General features: G+C 41.1%; 1 protein-coding gene across 1 annotated transcript in view; it reads left to right on the forward strand.

The window, feature by feature from the left end:
• The first annotated feature begins 944 nt into the window (after positions 1 to 944).
• nudt1 (nudix (nucleoside diphosphate linked moiety X)-type motif 1) overlaps positions 945 to 17221 on the forward strand; it is a 30805-nt gene continuing 14528 nt past the window's right edge. The window contains exon 1 of the mRNA XM_070551359.1: positions 945 to 961. The gene's annotated coding sequence lies outside the window, so the exon portion shown is untranslated. The remainder of the gene's footprint in view (positions 962 to 17221) is intronic.

The raw sequence follows: 17221 nt of genomic DNA on the forward strand, positions 1-17221 counted from the left end.
AATCACCAGGCAGACCGACGGGACCCTAAACATAAACACATACAGGAAACCAACACACACAGACCAATATCTATTATGGACATCAGAACACCCCACCATACACAAAATGTCAGTAATCAGAACATTATATCACCGAGCAAACATGGTAACAGAAGAGAGAGACCGTAAACAAGAGGACAAACATACAACACGCTTTAAAGACCTGCGCATACCCGACATGGGCAATAAACAAAGGAAAACAACAAACAAAAACAGAAAGCAAAGAACAACCCAAAAAAAGAACCAGAAACCCAGAAAGACAAGAACCAAAACCAGTGATAACCCTACCATACATCAGAGGCATAACGGAAAAAATAAGAGCAACAATGAAAAAACACAACATAAACACACCAACAAAGCCATACACAACAGTTAGAAACAGACTAGTACACCCAAAAGACAAAATATCAGCTGGACAAAAATGTGGAGTCATCTACGAAATCCCATGCAAAATATGCAATAAAACATACATAGGAGAAACCGGACGCCAACTCAATACACGGACAATAGAACACAGAAAGGAGTGCGAGAAAGAGGCAAATCGTAAACACACAAGAGAAGCAAAAGAAGAAGCAGAAAGTACAATAAAAAAGTCAGCTGTAACAGATCACTGCTTAAGAGAAAACCATATAATGGACTGGGACAGCACACGGATCATAACCACCGAACAACAAAAATACAAAAGATGGATCAAGGAAGCAATCGAGATAAGGAGACGTGGATGTGGGACCATGAACAGGGACGACGGAGTTTACACGCTGGACCACGCATGGGACTGCATCGTCGGAGAGGGGAGAGCGGGCAGTAGAGGGCGACAACGTCCTCTGCTGCCCGCAGATAAACGGAGAAGGAAGTGACGCGCCACCATCAGCGTCAGCCTGAAGAAGCCGGCAACTGTCGGCGAAACCGTAGCTACAAACAGGTAAACAAAACTGTTTCTGTGTTTAAAAAAGAACGAAAGCATAGATAGATAGATAGATATGTAAATGTATATATATATATACATTTGCATATCTATCTATCTATCTATCTATCTATCTATCTATATATATATAGATAGATAGATAGATAGATAGATAGATAGATAGATAGATAGATAGATAGATAGATAGATAGATATGTAAATGTATATATATATATATATATATATATATATATATATATATATATATATATATATATATATATATATATATATATATATATATATATATATATATAAGGACGACATTGAAAAATCCAGCTTGTATAATTTTCAATCTATATAAAATTAGTTGATGTCAGAATCATAAATGTCAGCATGTCACCGTATAACAGTATAGGCAAATATTGGTTATTGCACATAACAGCGATAGTAATATTGGTACTGGCCCAAAATGTCATATTGGTGCATCCCTAGCCATGATTGAGGCACTTTTGCAGATATTGAGCAAAAATTTGGTGTGATAGCAGCTGAGAACCATTGACAACATGAACTACTAACACAGCATGTCAGACTTTGTCATGTTGCTTGTGGTCATGCTTAATCTTATTTTTGAATTTGGACCAAAATGAATACAGCTCCATCATGTCTTAACAAAAGATGTTCTTGAAAAGACGCAGGTGATGTCTTTAATTAAATAAATATTTTAGTTGTTCTGATGCAAAGATCCTCTACACTGTTTAGAGTTGTAAGAATGTAACCCTCTTGCATATGTAGACAGTAAAATAAAGTAAGATGTCTTACAGCTAGCTCCACCTGTCCTCTGCCCAGTTTGCAGGAGTCCCAGTAGAGTTTTCCCTTTTTTATTTTCATTTAGCCTATTTACCAACAAGCCCCTGGATAACCCCACCTGTCCCATAACAGGTAATTAGATGGAAATCCAAATTAAACTAGGCATTCTTTTCTTCCCACAGAAAACTGATAAATACTTCCCAAACAATCCACAGGAAGGCTTATCCAATCTTTCTTGTTGATTGTTAACAAGCAGAAAAGTTTTACACATTGAGGTGGGAAGGTTTTTGGATGGTGCCAACATAGCGTAACAACAGACATGGAGAGTAAAGATGAAACGGTTCCAGCCCCGTCAGACCGGGTAAAGCTTGTTTGTGAAGTCTGCATTCACCAACAGTCTCCGCAGGGCCAACAACACTGGGAATCACTGAGCCTTTGGGAATTTTGAGAAAACGATGGTGCAGTCACAACAAGCACATCTCAGATGTGACCAGACACTCGTGTCGCGTTGTCTTCTGTCTCGTCTTCATTATGAACTGTTCCTGTAAAAATAAAGACAACATCTGTTCTTCCAGTTCAAGAGAAAAACAAATTATTTCACTTCTTTAAATCAGCGAGTGTGTTTTCATCAAATTTAACTTTAAGTTGTGTGTATTTTAGTTGTGGAGATTTAGTTCGGTTTATTGATCTGTGGAACTTTTTCATGACGCCTCTGGTTTTACCCTTGAAAGGAACTCCTGCTATGAGGACGTGGATGCCCTAATAAGCCACAAGTTTTCTGTTGTACCAAACTATGTTATTAGAAACAAACAAAATATTGCTGTTTATTTATAAATCTATACTATTTAGTACATTTTTGGACAAACGTAGGACGCCATGTTTTCCGCACACTATGCACTGTGGGGGTGATGATGTATATTGGTTGCTCTTGGAAGAAAAGCTATTGACGCTAGTGTTTGTTTACGCGCTCACCGTATTAATAATTAAGTAAAATGTAGCATTGTGCTGCTTTTGGATGTGATTTCCAGTCAGAGGGCAACAAGGGGAGTGATGTGAGTTTACTCAGCTTTCCCACTGGCAAGAAGAGGAGAAAGTAGTGGGAAAATGCCTGTGGACGGACACAACTTCCCAAAGATCTGCGGCTGTGTTCGCAACATTTTTCTCCTGATGCGCTTGAGGCTTATAGTCGACCGTGACTACTTACAGAGCTCACCAGAGCGGCAGGGTGTAAGAGAAGGCGGAAACTAATTGCTTTACCGACCATTTTCCCACACAAGGAGTCTGAACGCCCTCGGAGAGACGAGAGACGCTGGACGCTCTCCTGAGCCGACAACCCGCTCCTGCAGCTGCCGCTTCTGTCACATTCATCGAACCATCGGACACACCACTCGTCATGAATGAAGCTGAACTTTCACCTCTCCCGTCAGTAAAACACGCAGTAAATGTAGCAATACAGTGTTCTCCAGATATATAATATCTGCAACAATGATTAAAGTGGTTTCACTGAACATCCTAATTATCTATAAAGCACATGACAGCTCTGGATGCTAAAATTCTCCTAAATCATTCATAACTGAATAAGTTTGATCACACGATAGCTTACCGCTAACTTCTGCCGACAGAAATGTGAGCTCTTGACGACAAACACTCTCCCTCTCAGTTATCACAGAGACGCATTTGCCGCACACACACCACCGGTTTTGTCCTGCTCTCGCTTCATCCCGCCCTTCTTGCTCTTCATGTTGATGCTCGTTTTGTGAAACATGGTCAGTGATGTCATCATTAATGCTTCACTCGGCTTCAAACTGAAAAGTCTGAACAGATGACATGTTGATGTCACTAAACAGTCCCTACAGGGTCCCAAAGCCGGCCGGTGCAACCGAGGTACAACCATGTGATGTCACTACCCAGAGTGCATTGCGACGCTAATGTAACGATGAGTAGTTTACATCTTACTTATGAACCATAAAATGTGAGATTCCATAGAAATATGAAATATCAATCTGAGGGATCTTTGATTATTTTAACCTGAAGATCAGAACTTTTTATTGCAGGGATTACTTGACACTATTAACTCCGAGGAAAGAAAGAGAGTCAGGTTTATTATAGTTAAGAAATGTATTTCTACACAATTTAAACAAGACTAACTTTAAACACTCTGTGTACTGATGGACTAAGGTGGAGTGAGACGTGATGAATGATGGTGTGTGTGTGGAATGTTGCTATCAGAACCAGTGGATCCGGAGAAGCAGTTAATTCTGAGTGGGAGTGAAAGTTTCGCTCTAAACTTTAGTTGGAGATTTATAACACACATGAGACACCATCTGTTGGTCTGCGTACCCCAGGGGAAGCCTTGTTTAGATCCAGAATGTCGAGGTCCTCTTGGACCCTCCTTGGAACCGAAGTCGGTAGAAAAGCAGCGGTGCCGACCAAACTAGTCTTGGAATGCTTCCAGGTCACGACAGGTTCATTGGCGTCAGCGAGACCCTGAAGGGGTCGTGAGGTTCAGCTTTTATTCTGAAGGAACCGTTGCGTCAGGTGTAACTTGCAACAGATTTTATCCAGCTTGTCGAAGTTCTTTTGGCTGAGGAGGAAGTCCGGATGGCCTGTCCGAGACTTCTCTAGAACGCTTTGAACTAAAGAAAAGGTGGCATGGAATAGTTTTTATAATTGTCATATTTTGGTTTACAGGTGAATCAGAATTTGACATGCAAACGAGGGCAGAGGGCATGAAAGGCCTTGGCCAATATCTCATGTAGATTAAAAACAGAAAACCACGCCTCGCGTCAGAAATGAAGATTCTGATTGGATCAGACAAAAGGAAATGGATCATGTGACTTTAGCGTGACTGTGACATCAGTGTCTAGTGCAAATGTCCAGGATTATAATTACTCGTAAAATACTACTGATCACAGGATTATAATATCAAGTAATAACAGTCATTTCACAGATCGATTGAACATTGGGCTCCCATTATTATTGGTAATAACAAACGTTGTTTGATTATTTATTTATCAAGAGAGTTCTTCGTCTTGTCTTAAGCTCTAAAGAGGTGAAGCAGTTCAGATGAGCAGAGGGCATGAAAGACCTTGGCCAATATCTCATGTAGATTAGGCCTGTGTCAGAGACTTAATGTCTCCACTCAAGCAGACGCAGCAGAGCATGACCTTTAGGTCAAAAACAGGACATTCATGACGCTAAACTAACAATGGCGACCTACAAGTTAAACTATTTTTTATAAGTTTTATAAAAATTAAGACATCAAGAAGGTTTTTTACACCACTTTAATATAACTGATAGTAACAATTATCCTTTATGAACCACGTTTTGTAACCTGGGTTCCTTTTAAGGGTGGAGACACTGGTGTCACAACCCATGTCAAGCATCTGTAAAATTGCTTCTTGAGTCAAATATTCAAGTTTGAAAACCCCAAGTGACATCTTACCCATGCATATATAAAAAAAATATTTTACTTCTTTATTTTATGCACATTTAGTCTAGTCTTTGATGTATTAGTTCCAGTCTGTTTCTATTTCAAAAGAGTTGGGGTTCTAAATAATCAAGCATCACTAATTGATTTAAATCAAAACACATGTTTACAAATCTATATATTTTATGTTTTGTTTAAATGTTTGAGCAGGTGCAAATGTGTTCATGTATCTGCAGGGAAATAAAATAGTATGACAGTACATAAGGCTCGCTGAGAAGAAACAAAAGCGGAGACGATGGTGAGAATAAAATTAAGCTGTAGACAGAAAATCGTTAAAATGTTGTTTACTGAAAAAAGTCTAAAGGAGGTCATGTGAAGAACACAAACCATTATTTATCATATTTATAATGGTTTGTATTGTTCATTAATTCAAGTTTCCTGCATATTTTTCTACAAGTAGTTTTACATTAAATAATAAAATACAGCAAAGACATTTGATACAGTTCCTTATTCTTGCAGTGGCATCCATAACACTCCTTCAAAATAAGAGTTTAAAATAATCATATGTATGTCAAAAGAATCAGGTGTTTGAGGTTTGTCAAATAATAATATTAATTAACTATTTTCCTAAGCTTCCTTTAGACTCACTCACTCACTCACTGACTCACTCAATCATTCACTCACTCACTAGCATGCAAACTCCACACAGAAAGGCCACATCCGAGCCTCGAACTTGTGACCTTGTTCTGTGTAAAAACAGTGCTTCAGGTTGAAAACTGCAGTTCAGCTTTTTTCTTAAAAGTGTATTTTAGATTTTAATCTTGACTTTTGGACATAATATTTAGACTTTTTTTAGATTTTTTAGTTTAAATCCTAAATTTTCTTTAGTTTTCTCAGTGGCCCTGAATTGCTGTTCTTTAAGAGCAAGTCACCCCCTACATGAATCTTACTCCATTCCCACTTCCTGTTTGAAAAATGCAACAAATGCTGTTGCCTGGCAGACCGAGAGGGCGCAGCTGCTAACAAATACACACAAACACAGGCTCACAATGATAGTGTGACATCATATGGTACCAGCTGGCGCCATATGATACTTCTTAGCCATTAGCAATAGCAGATTTAAATTCGAATGCAGTGCAGAGTTTTTACCTGAAGAGAGCACAACACTGACAGTTTTAGATAGAGTATTTAAATGTTAACTAAGATGCACTAAAGTGCCAAATTATTGACTACATGTGTCTACAGCATGATCAGACGCTCATTTATATAGTTTATCAGCAAAAAAAGCTTATTTGGGGGTGACTTGCCCTTTAAAGAGACACTTTGAAACTTTTCATATATCATCCCTAACCCTAACACTGACACGTGATAGAGAGCGGGCAAAACTGTTAGCGTTCGTGGGGCCCAGGTTGGACAGTGCATCTGAAGGCTCACCACCTTCGTCGGCGGTCCTTCTTAAATCAATTTTTTGAGCCAATATGTGCTAAAATGACCCTTTACAGGGTTAATGAAAGGCCACCCAGCCCCTATCACCACCTGTTGCCTGAATATTCGTTGAATTATCCTACCGCAGCGTGTTATGACTGTTTCACTCTAGTTTACAGTATAGTAACATGCTTATTAAGCACGGTTTGTTTTAAATAGGTGATAATATATTAAAATACGGAACTGTAGTACAATTATTCACTAAAATAAACAGTGTTTGTGCTGATTTATTTAGGGAAAAAGACCGTGTTTGTCATGATTTCACGAATGGGAGACAATTCTTGTTTACAGTATAATAACAATATTCTACAAGCCATTTCAAGCTAACTGTCAAGTTAAACATACAACAAGCAATAATATAACAACTTCCAGAGTTCAGGTGAACAGCCTACAATGTAGTAGTCAGTCTGCGAATTTCCCAAAAGTAGCACAAATTGACGGGTAGCACGCGTAGTCGGAACACCGGTCCTGTCTGCTGGGAAAAATTGAGCCGAGGCGCCAGACGCTGTTGTCTGACTACAGCATGTTTCCTGCATGTTTTAGATGATGAACCCAGCTGATTAGTTTAATTTAGCGATGAATCGCTTCTCTAGACACTTAGGAATGCTGGAAGACTTTTCGGCTGGCAGATTAGGTGTTAAAAAGACGAACGCACAGTGAGGAGATAGTTTCACTTCTACAAACGGACACTAGGGGGTGCTAAAATCCAGCAAAACTACTTAGTACCCCTTTAAATGTTTTTTTCTTTATTGCTCTTATCAAATCCATTACATCATCTGCTCTATGATGGCCCTTCTTTCCACTGTACGTGAAAACGTCGTGAAACGGCTGCGAAACATACTGTGCAACTATTAGTTGCCAATATAGTGGATGAATTCCTTAAACACTTGGGCGCGCCCCAGACGTGACGGGACGTTGTCATTATGCTTCAGGTCTATTTTTTACGCTAAATGTCAAAACAAGTTAGTTTCATTTTGTTTTCAGTTTGTTTGTTTTTATTTTGTTTCTTCATCCAAAATGAGGTAGAGCGGGCTGTCCAGTCATTGGGAGGTTGCAGGTTTGATCCTGGCTCCCACCAGAGAATAATGCTGTTGTGTCCTTGGGCAAGACACATAACCTGCCTTACCTGCTGCTGGTGGTCAGAGGAACCGGTGGCGCCAATGTTCAGCAGGCCTCGCCTCTTTCCCCAGGGCAGCTGTGGCTATATTGAAGCTCATCCTCACCAGCGTGTGAATGTGTTTGTGAATGAGTGAATGCATGCGTTGTGAAGTGCCTTGGGGGGTTGTAGAACCCTAAGAAGGGGCTATACAAATACAGATAATTTACCATTTTAATGAATAATACAAAAACATGAAAAGATCCGTTTTCTGAATCTTTAAAACCTAAAATGTATTTCAAACAACAACCAAAAACAGAGGATGAGGCAGGAGACGTGAATGAGACTGAACTTGGCAGGCTTCTGATGAAAGTACTAATCCTTATGCTCCATCCAGTCAGAGGCTGTTTGTCACAATATGGGTTCAACATGTGGAAAATGTTCAGTATGTGGAATCTGACCAGTATCAACACTGAGAGGTGTTGGGTCAGATGCTATTTAGCATGTTTTGAGTTTATAAAAAGTATCAGATATAATTTCACCGCTGAATGTTCTGAATTACTAAAGCTAACCATATAACTCTTAGTGATGTCTTAGTGGCAAATTAATGCAAACAGCTGCAGGAAAATAGGAATATTATTCAGCTTTATGCAGGCAGGTTTGCACAGCCTCATTACAGCAGCAGATCATGTTCTATTTGCTTAATTAGGAACCTTAATGAAAAGATTTTCTGTTGAATCGGTCAGTTTGGGTCTCATTTGACATTTGTCATTTTCTATGGCTTCTTCAACACCGCATAAGGGGAATTACTGTTTGTTTTGTTTTATAAAACCCAGCAGATACTTGTTTGGATTCATTTGCTAACCGATAGTAAAAATAAAGTCTGATTTACATCAGCAAGTTTAAAATTAAAACTATATTTCTGCAATAAAAACATAAACACCATATATGCAGTGCCTCTTCTTCTTCACATTAGTTTAAAAGCCTTGTGTTCTTTCTTGCCAAGCATTTATCTTTGCAATATCTTCTAAATGTAAAAGCACAAGCCAGGTGAATTATCCAAAGGGCATCCGCTTGGGCTACAGAAATGTCCACATAAGTTTATTAGTTTTCTGAATCCACCAGCTGCCTTTTTTCTACACATTGCAGAAAATGTCAGTAGAAATGAGGATGTGGGTCGTCACCACTAAGGGCAGCACTTTGTTTGTTCCCTCTAAATATTTTCTTCCTTTCTTTAACCCTCGTGCCACAAACTAACCTCCTCCTCTGATCAAAATGAATGTTTTTGACATTTTCCAGCAACCTTGAAGAAAACAAAGATCACGGGTAGATATCACTTTAATTCATTTATGCTTGTGTGTGTGTGTGATGAGGCAGGAACACCACGTTTAATGTATTTGTTTTCTTAGCAGACAAAGACTCCTGGGATTTGAAATCTTTTGGAGTGTCATGGCTAAGATAGGAAGCAGCTCTCGTCAGAACAAATATACGGCGACGCCCACATTTGTTCAACACAGAGGAAATATAAAAACACATAAAGTAAAAGAAGAAAGAAACCAAACACCAGAGCTTTGAAGCTTCATTCTCACTCGTAAAATTTACAGCCAAGTTTATATATAAATATAAAATACCTCCCATCTCACCCTCCGCGGGTGGTCTCATCCCCAAGCTCGGGCCCTCTACCAGAGGCCTAGGAGCTTGAGGGTTCTGCAGTATCTTCATGGACGTAATTTTGGGGGGGGGGGGGGGGAGACATGTTCCCCCCACTTTTTCAAAAGTCAAGTTTTGACCCCTGCACTTTTTACCATCCAAAAACAACATTACGCTATATTAAATTGACACTGGTTGAGCTCTAGGACCAAGCAGAAAACAACCGTTTGTTTTGAATCCTGTTTCCCATTAGAGCATACTCTAAAGATCCCCCCCCCCCCCACCCCCCGTGTCACCCCCACTTCTAAAGTGAAAATTACGTCCATGAGTATCTTAGCTGTTTCTAGAACTGAGATGTCTGATGTTCTAACTGGGATCTGCTTTAGTCACTCTTCCAGTTTGGGGGTTACTGCCCTGAGTACCCTGATGACCACGGGCACCACCAATGTCTTCACCCTCCAGGCTCCCAGGTTCTTCTTTGAGGCCCTGATACTTCTCTAGTTTCTTGTGCTCCGTTGTCCTGATGTTGCATCACTTGGTATTGCCACATCAACCACAACGGCTGTCCTCTGTTGTTTGTCTACCACCACCCTGTCTGGTTAGTTCTCCATCACCATATTATCAGCCTGGATCTGGAAGTCCCACGGGAGCTTGACTCTCTCGTTCTCAACCACCTCAGGGGGTGTTACCCACTTTGACTTTGAGGCCTCCAGTCCATATTCTGCACAGATGTTTCTGTACATGATGCCAGCCACTTGGATTTGGCGTTCCATGTATGCGTTCCCTGCCAGCATCTTACACCTTGCCACTATATATATATATATATATATATATATATATATATATATATATATATATATATATATATATATATATGTATGTATATATAGCAAAAGTGCAATATCCTCATACTTTTTTTCAGTACATTTATTGGGCCCACCCACTTTCTATTAGGCCCATCTGAAAATTTGTTTCTGGCTATGCTACCATTCGAGTCTAGACTTCCCTCTCTCCAGCCTCTTGGGCCAGCTCCTCTGGGGAAATCCCAAGGCGTTTCCGGGCCAGGCAGGAAAAATAGTCCCTCCAGCGTGCCCTGGGTCTTCCTTCGTGTCTCTTCCCAGTTGGACGAGGCCTGAAAACCTCCTTAGGGAGGTGTCCTGGAGGCATCCTAACTAGATACCTGAGCCACCTCAACTGGCTCCTCTCGATGTGGAGGAGCAGCGGATCTACTTCGAGCCCCTCTCGGATGGCAGAGCTTCTCACCCTATCTCTAAGGGAGAGCGCAGTCAGTCAGTGGAGAAAACTCATTTCAGCCGCTTGTATCTGTACTCAAAGGTCATTACCATAGATGACCACAGTAATTGTAATTTTACTTATACCTGTTTATTAACACCAGTTAACAAACATTTTAAACATAAATATCTTTTTTACATAAACCTTAAACGCTACCAACAAAAGCGGTCCTCATAAAGTCTTGACAAGCTGGATTCATCCATGCATTATCTCCATGTCTTTACATTTTGTCAGCGAGCGCTTGTTTGGCTCAGTTTTCTAACATTCAGGGAAACATCGAGGGAATGATGAATGCTCTCAGGCAAGAAATTCATTTTGGCATTTCAGGTCAGCCAAAGGAATGAATGACACAAATGTTATAAATTATATCACCATTTCTTTAATTTCCTGTCAATTTGAGGCTTGCACTCTGTTAATAATCAAGATAATATTTGTTTTTATTAAGAAGCAAAAAGGGAAAGCGCTCCTTCTTTGGTGAAATGTACTCAGAGTTTTATATAGCCTGTTTCTATCTTATTGCACAGTGACATCTCCTAAATCCCTGTCCAGCAAACAGATGGATTTTAATAAAACTTGGCAACTGCTGAAAGAAGTCAGATTTTAAAGGCTTTTTAATATTTACAACTTCGGTTTTGAGCAGATATTCATCAGAAGGAGGCAAATAACCTTAAAATGTTGGAATTCCTCTCTTTGAAGATGTACGAGGAAGATAATTTTGACAGAAATATGCATTTTATTCTATATTATTTCATCAGATTAGGGTGGGGTTTTTTTATCCTGACGAACCAGAGAAAAGAATAACCGGCTTTCACTAAATGATGGATCTTTCAGAAGTTCTTGGTGTATCATCTACATGTAAAATCTGTGTCTCTTCAACCATTTTCTTTTCTTCGTTTGCTAATATTTACATCTGTACCTCCAGCTGGCCGGAAAAAAACTGAATTAACTTGTGGACGAATAATAATTCATCCCGAGAGCGAGCTGTTCAGGTCCGGTGGAATTTACACAGATCCCACAGTAATTTGGGAATAATTTAAATCTAAATAGCACCGGCTGAATAATCAAACAGGTAATGAGAAATAAAATTGGTCATCTGTTCACATCTTTCACTATCAGCTTCATCAACAGGCATGACTGCTCCCTTTCACTCCAAACAATCATCTTTAGAGGTCAGTCCCCCTTCTGCACAGTTAATTTTACCAAGAGGCATGAATGTTTCACTTCATTCTGTATTACTCATCACTCCTGAGACGGAGAGGCCAAATAGCAGCCCTATTAATTTATTCATGTCTTTCTTTACTGCATAAATGCAAATTTGAACTTCATTAGGCTTTTTAATCTCCATTTTACAGAGTGAACAGAGTTAAAAATCAATTTTGAAATCATCTGATTTTATTGGTAGTGATGATTGCTCGGTGATGTGCTGATTTATTTGAAGGAATTCAAACTTGTCCTTGTACTCCAATAGACATGCATTTATTTGGGAAAAGTAAGAAACAACGTTTTGGTGGCCTGAGGATCGGGTCTCTGCTTTTTGCAGATGATGTGGTCCCGCTGGCTTCATCAGAACGTGATCTCCGGCTTTCGCTGGAGCGGTTTGCAGACGAGTGTGAAGCAGCTGGATGAGAATCAGCTCCTCTAAATCGGAGACCATGGTCTTGATTCGGAAAAGGGTAGAATGCCTTCTCTGGGTCAGGGATGTGGTCCTGCAACAACTGGAGGAGTTTAAGTATCTTGGGGTCTTGTTCACGAGTGAGGGAAAACTGAAGCGAAAGATCAATAGTCGGATTAGTGCTGCATCTGCAGTGATGCGGGCGTTGTACCGGTCTGTCATGGTGAAGAGAGGGCTGAGTCAGAAGGCAAAGCTCTCGATTCACCTGTGGTCTTGAGCTTAGTGACCGAAAGAAAGAGACTGCGGACACAAGCAGTCGAAATGAGTTTTCTCTGCAGAGTGGCTGGGCTCTCCCTTAGAGATAGGGTGAGAAGCTCGGTCATCCGGGAGGGGCTCAGAGTAGACCCGCTGCTCCTCCACATCAAGAGGAGCCAGTTGAAATGGCTCGGGCATCTGGTCAGGATGCCTTACTGGTGAGGTTTTCCGGGCACGTCCAACTGTGAGGAGGCCTTAAGGGAGACCCAGGACACTGTGGTCATTCGCAACCCGAGTCGCGCTACCGTAATAGATCAAGAGGGTTTATATGAGGATAGAGTCTGGGGAGGTAAAAAAGGCACTTCAGAGTTACCCTCAACAGAGGGTAGCTTTGCTATGCAAAAAAACACCTCAGACAGATATGCACACAGACTTTGGACATTACACAACATAAGTGTCCACTAGGCGAGGAGGTAGGGTTGGGACTCTCCTCACTTCAGTGCGTGCAGCCGCATGGAGCAGCGCTCATCACCTCCGTTTGGACAAGGGAGGGAGATAAGGGTTTAGAGGGCACATTGACTCCTAGATACGGCTCCACGGTCTTCACTGGTCACAGTCCCGCCCAGGCTGGGATAGGGAGAAAGGGTTTCCATAGCGACAGCAGCATTCCACATTTCTTCTGAGGGGGGAATTTTCACAGCCTCACAGGCTCCAAGGGCATCAGATTCACATAAGAATTGTTTTGGCTACAGTCAGAGATAATTTCCTCTCTACCTTAGAGTTCTGTTGGTCTTCAACCCCTCTAGATCCAATAATGGCTTAATTAATCTATCCCAATCCGTGCTGATCCGTCAACTCTCTCCTTGATGGAATTCACCTTCTGTGCCAGAGCCTGAATCTCAGCCAGAGTTCCAAGCGTACGACTCATCTCGACAACTATATGAGTTTGTGCGCTCACAGCGCGATGCATTCCATCCCTGAGCTCTGGGATTGAGCCAATATTTCTCGAAAGCTCATTAATTTTCCGGTAAGCCAGGTAACGTTCAGGCCAAACAGCAGGAATCCCGACACCAAAACGGCGAATATCCAAACATCTTCAGAATCCTCCACAGACAGTTGAGAGAGGCAGATCAGGTTCCACTGTTTCCAGGAGTCCATGATATGCCCAGCTGGCTCTGTCCCAGAGGGGCATCCGGGAGCCCCTTCTCCCGTTCTCATTGTTGAAAAAATTTTGTCAATCGCGTTGAGAGACCAACTGATCAGATCCATTTTTAATAATTTCCAGTTTCCAGAAAAAATGCAGAAATCGCCGTGCACATCAAGACAGAACAAAGAGCCTTGGGATGAGGAGGGAGGGAGGGAGAAGAGAAAAAAAAAGCGTCTGTACTCTCCAAGAGCCAGAAGAATGAAGGAAGGTTACATTGAAAAAGATTAGTCATCATCACACAGTGGGTCTCCACATTTGACCCAACCCCTTAAAGCTGAGCGTCAAGTAGGGAGGCATTGGGTCCCATTTTTAAAGTCTTTGGTATGACCCGACCGGGATTTAAACCCAATCTCCCAGTCCCAGTAATGCAAGCACGATCATACGCCCTCTGGTGGCCACATGGAAAAACTAACTCCACGGTAGACTTTTAGGGATTTTATTATTAATAGATTCATTTAAGTTACTAATAGGTCAAATTAATATGTTTAGATACAAACATTTTACTAGCATATGTTTAGTTTCTAATACATGTCAGATATTAAACTATTAGCTCAAAGACAAATAAATTCCTAACTGCATGTAATAAACACACTCAGACATTTATACTGGCACATTTTTTTTAAAGGTCCATATTGTGTTTCGAACAGGAAAAGCATTCATGTATTTGGCAGAGCGTAGGTGGAAGCGGGATTGACCTACTGGGAGATAGCTGGGTAGCCTACCAGAAAGCTGTGAAAGAGGCGAGAATTAAGTTCTTTGCTGACATTATTTCCTCCAGAATCCTCGGGTTCTTTTTAGCACTTTGGATTCTATTTTAAATGCAAATGAACCACTGGCTATTGAGTACACTACAGAATCCTGCAATAATTTCCTCAACTTCTTTGTGGACAAAGTGGGGAGGATGAAGGCTTCGATCACACCCTCCAATTACCACGCTCCTCTGCGGGGTCCTGCCCCAGGGCTCCTAGAGAGCTTTTATCCAACATCTCTCATAGAGTTGGAGAAGGTGGTCAATAGTCTAAAACCATCTGTCTCTGTATAGAGCTCCGGGAGTTGACGTCACTTCTCCCGGCATGCAACAGTTCAAATTGAAATGGCGCCATATTGGCAGGCAGAAGCCCGCAGCTGGACTATTTGTTATTGTCAGAAAACTCAATCAAACGGGAAATATGGTAGATTCCTGTTGTGCCCCAGGATGCAGAACAGACGCGGACGACATAAGGAATGAGCCATCTACAGGATTCCCCAAGATCCGGAACGCCGCAAACGTTGGATCATTGTAATAAAACGCGCTAGTGACCGGGCTAAAATGAAACTGAGATCCCGAGAGTAAAGATTTTCGCTAATGCAGCGACCGCTTCATATCAGGTACTTAAACCAACGTTTCCTCAACTGTGTTTGGTATTAATTTTAAATGCTTTTATTACGATTCTTAGTGGGCTTCCTAAACTTATTTTGGCGTGGCTTTTTCTGTCTTATTACTCATAGCAGCAAGTAAACATCACGTAAAACATTGGCTCGTGAGTTCTGCGTGCTGCCATTTACGTGTTTTATGATCACAGCAATTAACCGGCTAAGCTGTATTTCATTTTAAGCAATGGTTGATCAATTGTCAGATCACACATAAAAAGCACTTTGGATAGCTATTACCTGTCTCACCGAGACAGATCTCAGACAGATCCTGAGACGCTCCTGCCTGACATATTTATTTTATTCACAGAAAAAAATCTAACTAGTTATTTCTCTTGGTGTTCAGTTTATACATTCAAACAGCACAGCACTCTATTTAAACTACTTACATGTAAATCTGTGTTATTTGTCCATCCATCCATCCATCCATTTTCATCCCCTTATCTGGAGTCGGGTTGTGGGGGCAGTAGCCTAAATAAAGAGGCCCCGACTTCCCTCTCCCCAGCCACTTGGGCCAGCTCCTCCGGGGGAACCCCAAGGTGTTCCCTGGCTAGGTCCGGTAAGAAGTCCGCTCCGACAGCTTCTGGCGTTTTAAAAAAGTGTCCCAGGGGCACAGTAAGGGTCGGAGATGTTTAGTCTATTTAATTTCTGACTACATAAAACGAATTCTTTGGTTTTAACCATCTGAGGTCCACGGACGTGTATCTGCGTCTTTTGAACAGGTCTGATTTGGGATGCTGTAGCAGCAAGACTCCGACTCACATAACCCCCCACCCCCCCACCCCCCCACCCCCACCCCCCCACACACACACAAACATGAGATCCTTTTGCTGTTGGTGGAAGTCTCACATATTCAATTGATAAAAAGTATCATTATGTAGCTGAGAGAGAGAGGAAGGCCGCACGAGTAACGAGATGTGTGCAAAAAGGAGCTGCTACGCGGGGAAAGGAGTGGCGCGAACGGAGTAACAACAAACAGACAGTTATTGACAGTAAACTTCATATTTTGGAGTGATCCGGACAGATATATTGTCTCTGCAGTGTAGTAGGCTTTTGTTAGGCTTTAATAAAGGATGATGAGAAGGATAAATGTCCACCAGGCAGTTCAGATAGTACGGCTGTTTTTTGAACTGGAAGCAGAGGAAGTGGACGGAGACTCACAGACGGAGTCTAAGGCAAATAGCGAGGATGTTGATGACGATGTGGCAGATCCATCCTTCCTCATAGAAGAGTTAGGTCATGATGAGGTAGAGGATGAAGGCAGAGATCCAGCTCCTCGGAGATCCAACAAGAGGAGTGGGCGGCGCCGCGCAGCTGACAGAGCCACTCCCCACTCCAAAATGCATGTACATTTTGCCAAATTAATAAAATAAGTATAAATTCAGATAGTCCAGGTTGTCCTGAAAAAAAATGATACCCCATAAGGCAAAATTTATTGTTTTTATTAGAAAATACAAAAGAAAAACCAAAATGAGTCAAAAACGGTGATTTACACCCTGGACCCCAGAGGGCTAGTCATTCTTTGAAACATTTGTTATTTGCTATATTTATTCATATTTTTTTATAAATGTACAGTCTAGATTACCATTCTAAATTGTAAAAAACATTCGTCATAAATGTTTGTTGGTTTCACAGTAAAATAAACAACTTTTTTTCCAATTCAGATTTTAAGTTTTTGAGTGATTTAAGGTCTAATATGCAACCCCTTTATGTCCAAATATAAAAAAAAATAAGTATAAATTCATAACATCCAGGTTGTGCTGAAAAGACTGATGCCACATAAGGCAGTGGTTATGGTTTTTATTTTGGAAATACAAAGGAAAACTCTAAATTGGTCAAAAACGGCAAATTACACCCTGGACCCCAGAGGGTTAAAGTGTGAAATAAACTCTGACAAAGTAAAATCCAAGCCGATCCCGTTCATTTTGCTTACCTTTGCTGCCTGCCAACATGGCGTCTACTCTCTGTTACTCATGTGACATCCGGAGCTCTATAGGACGCAATCCCTGCTAAACTTCTAAAAGAAGTTT

The sequence above is a fragment of the Nothobranchius furzeri genome, chromosome 5 (genome assembly GCF_043380555.1).
Source record: "Nothobranchius furzeri strain GRZ-AD chromosome 5, NfurGRZ-RIMD1, whole genome shotgun sequence".
Taxonomy (NCBI): Eukaryota; Metazoa; Chordata; class Actinopteri; order Cyprinodontiformes; family Nothobranchiidae; genus Nothobranchius; species Nothobranchius furzeri.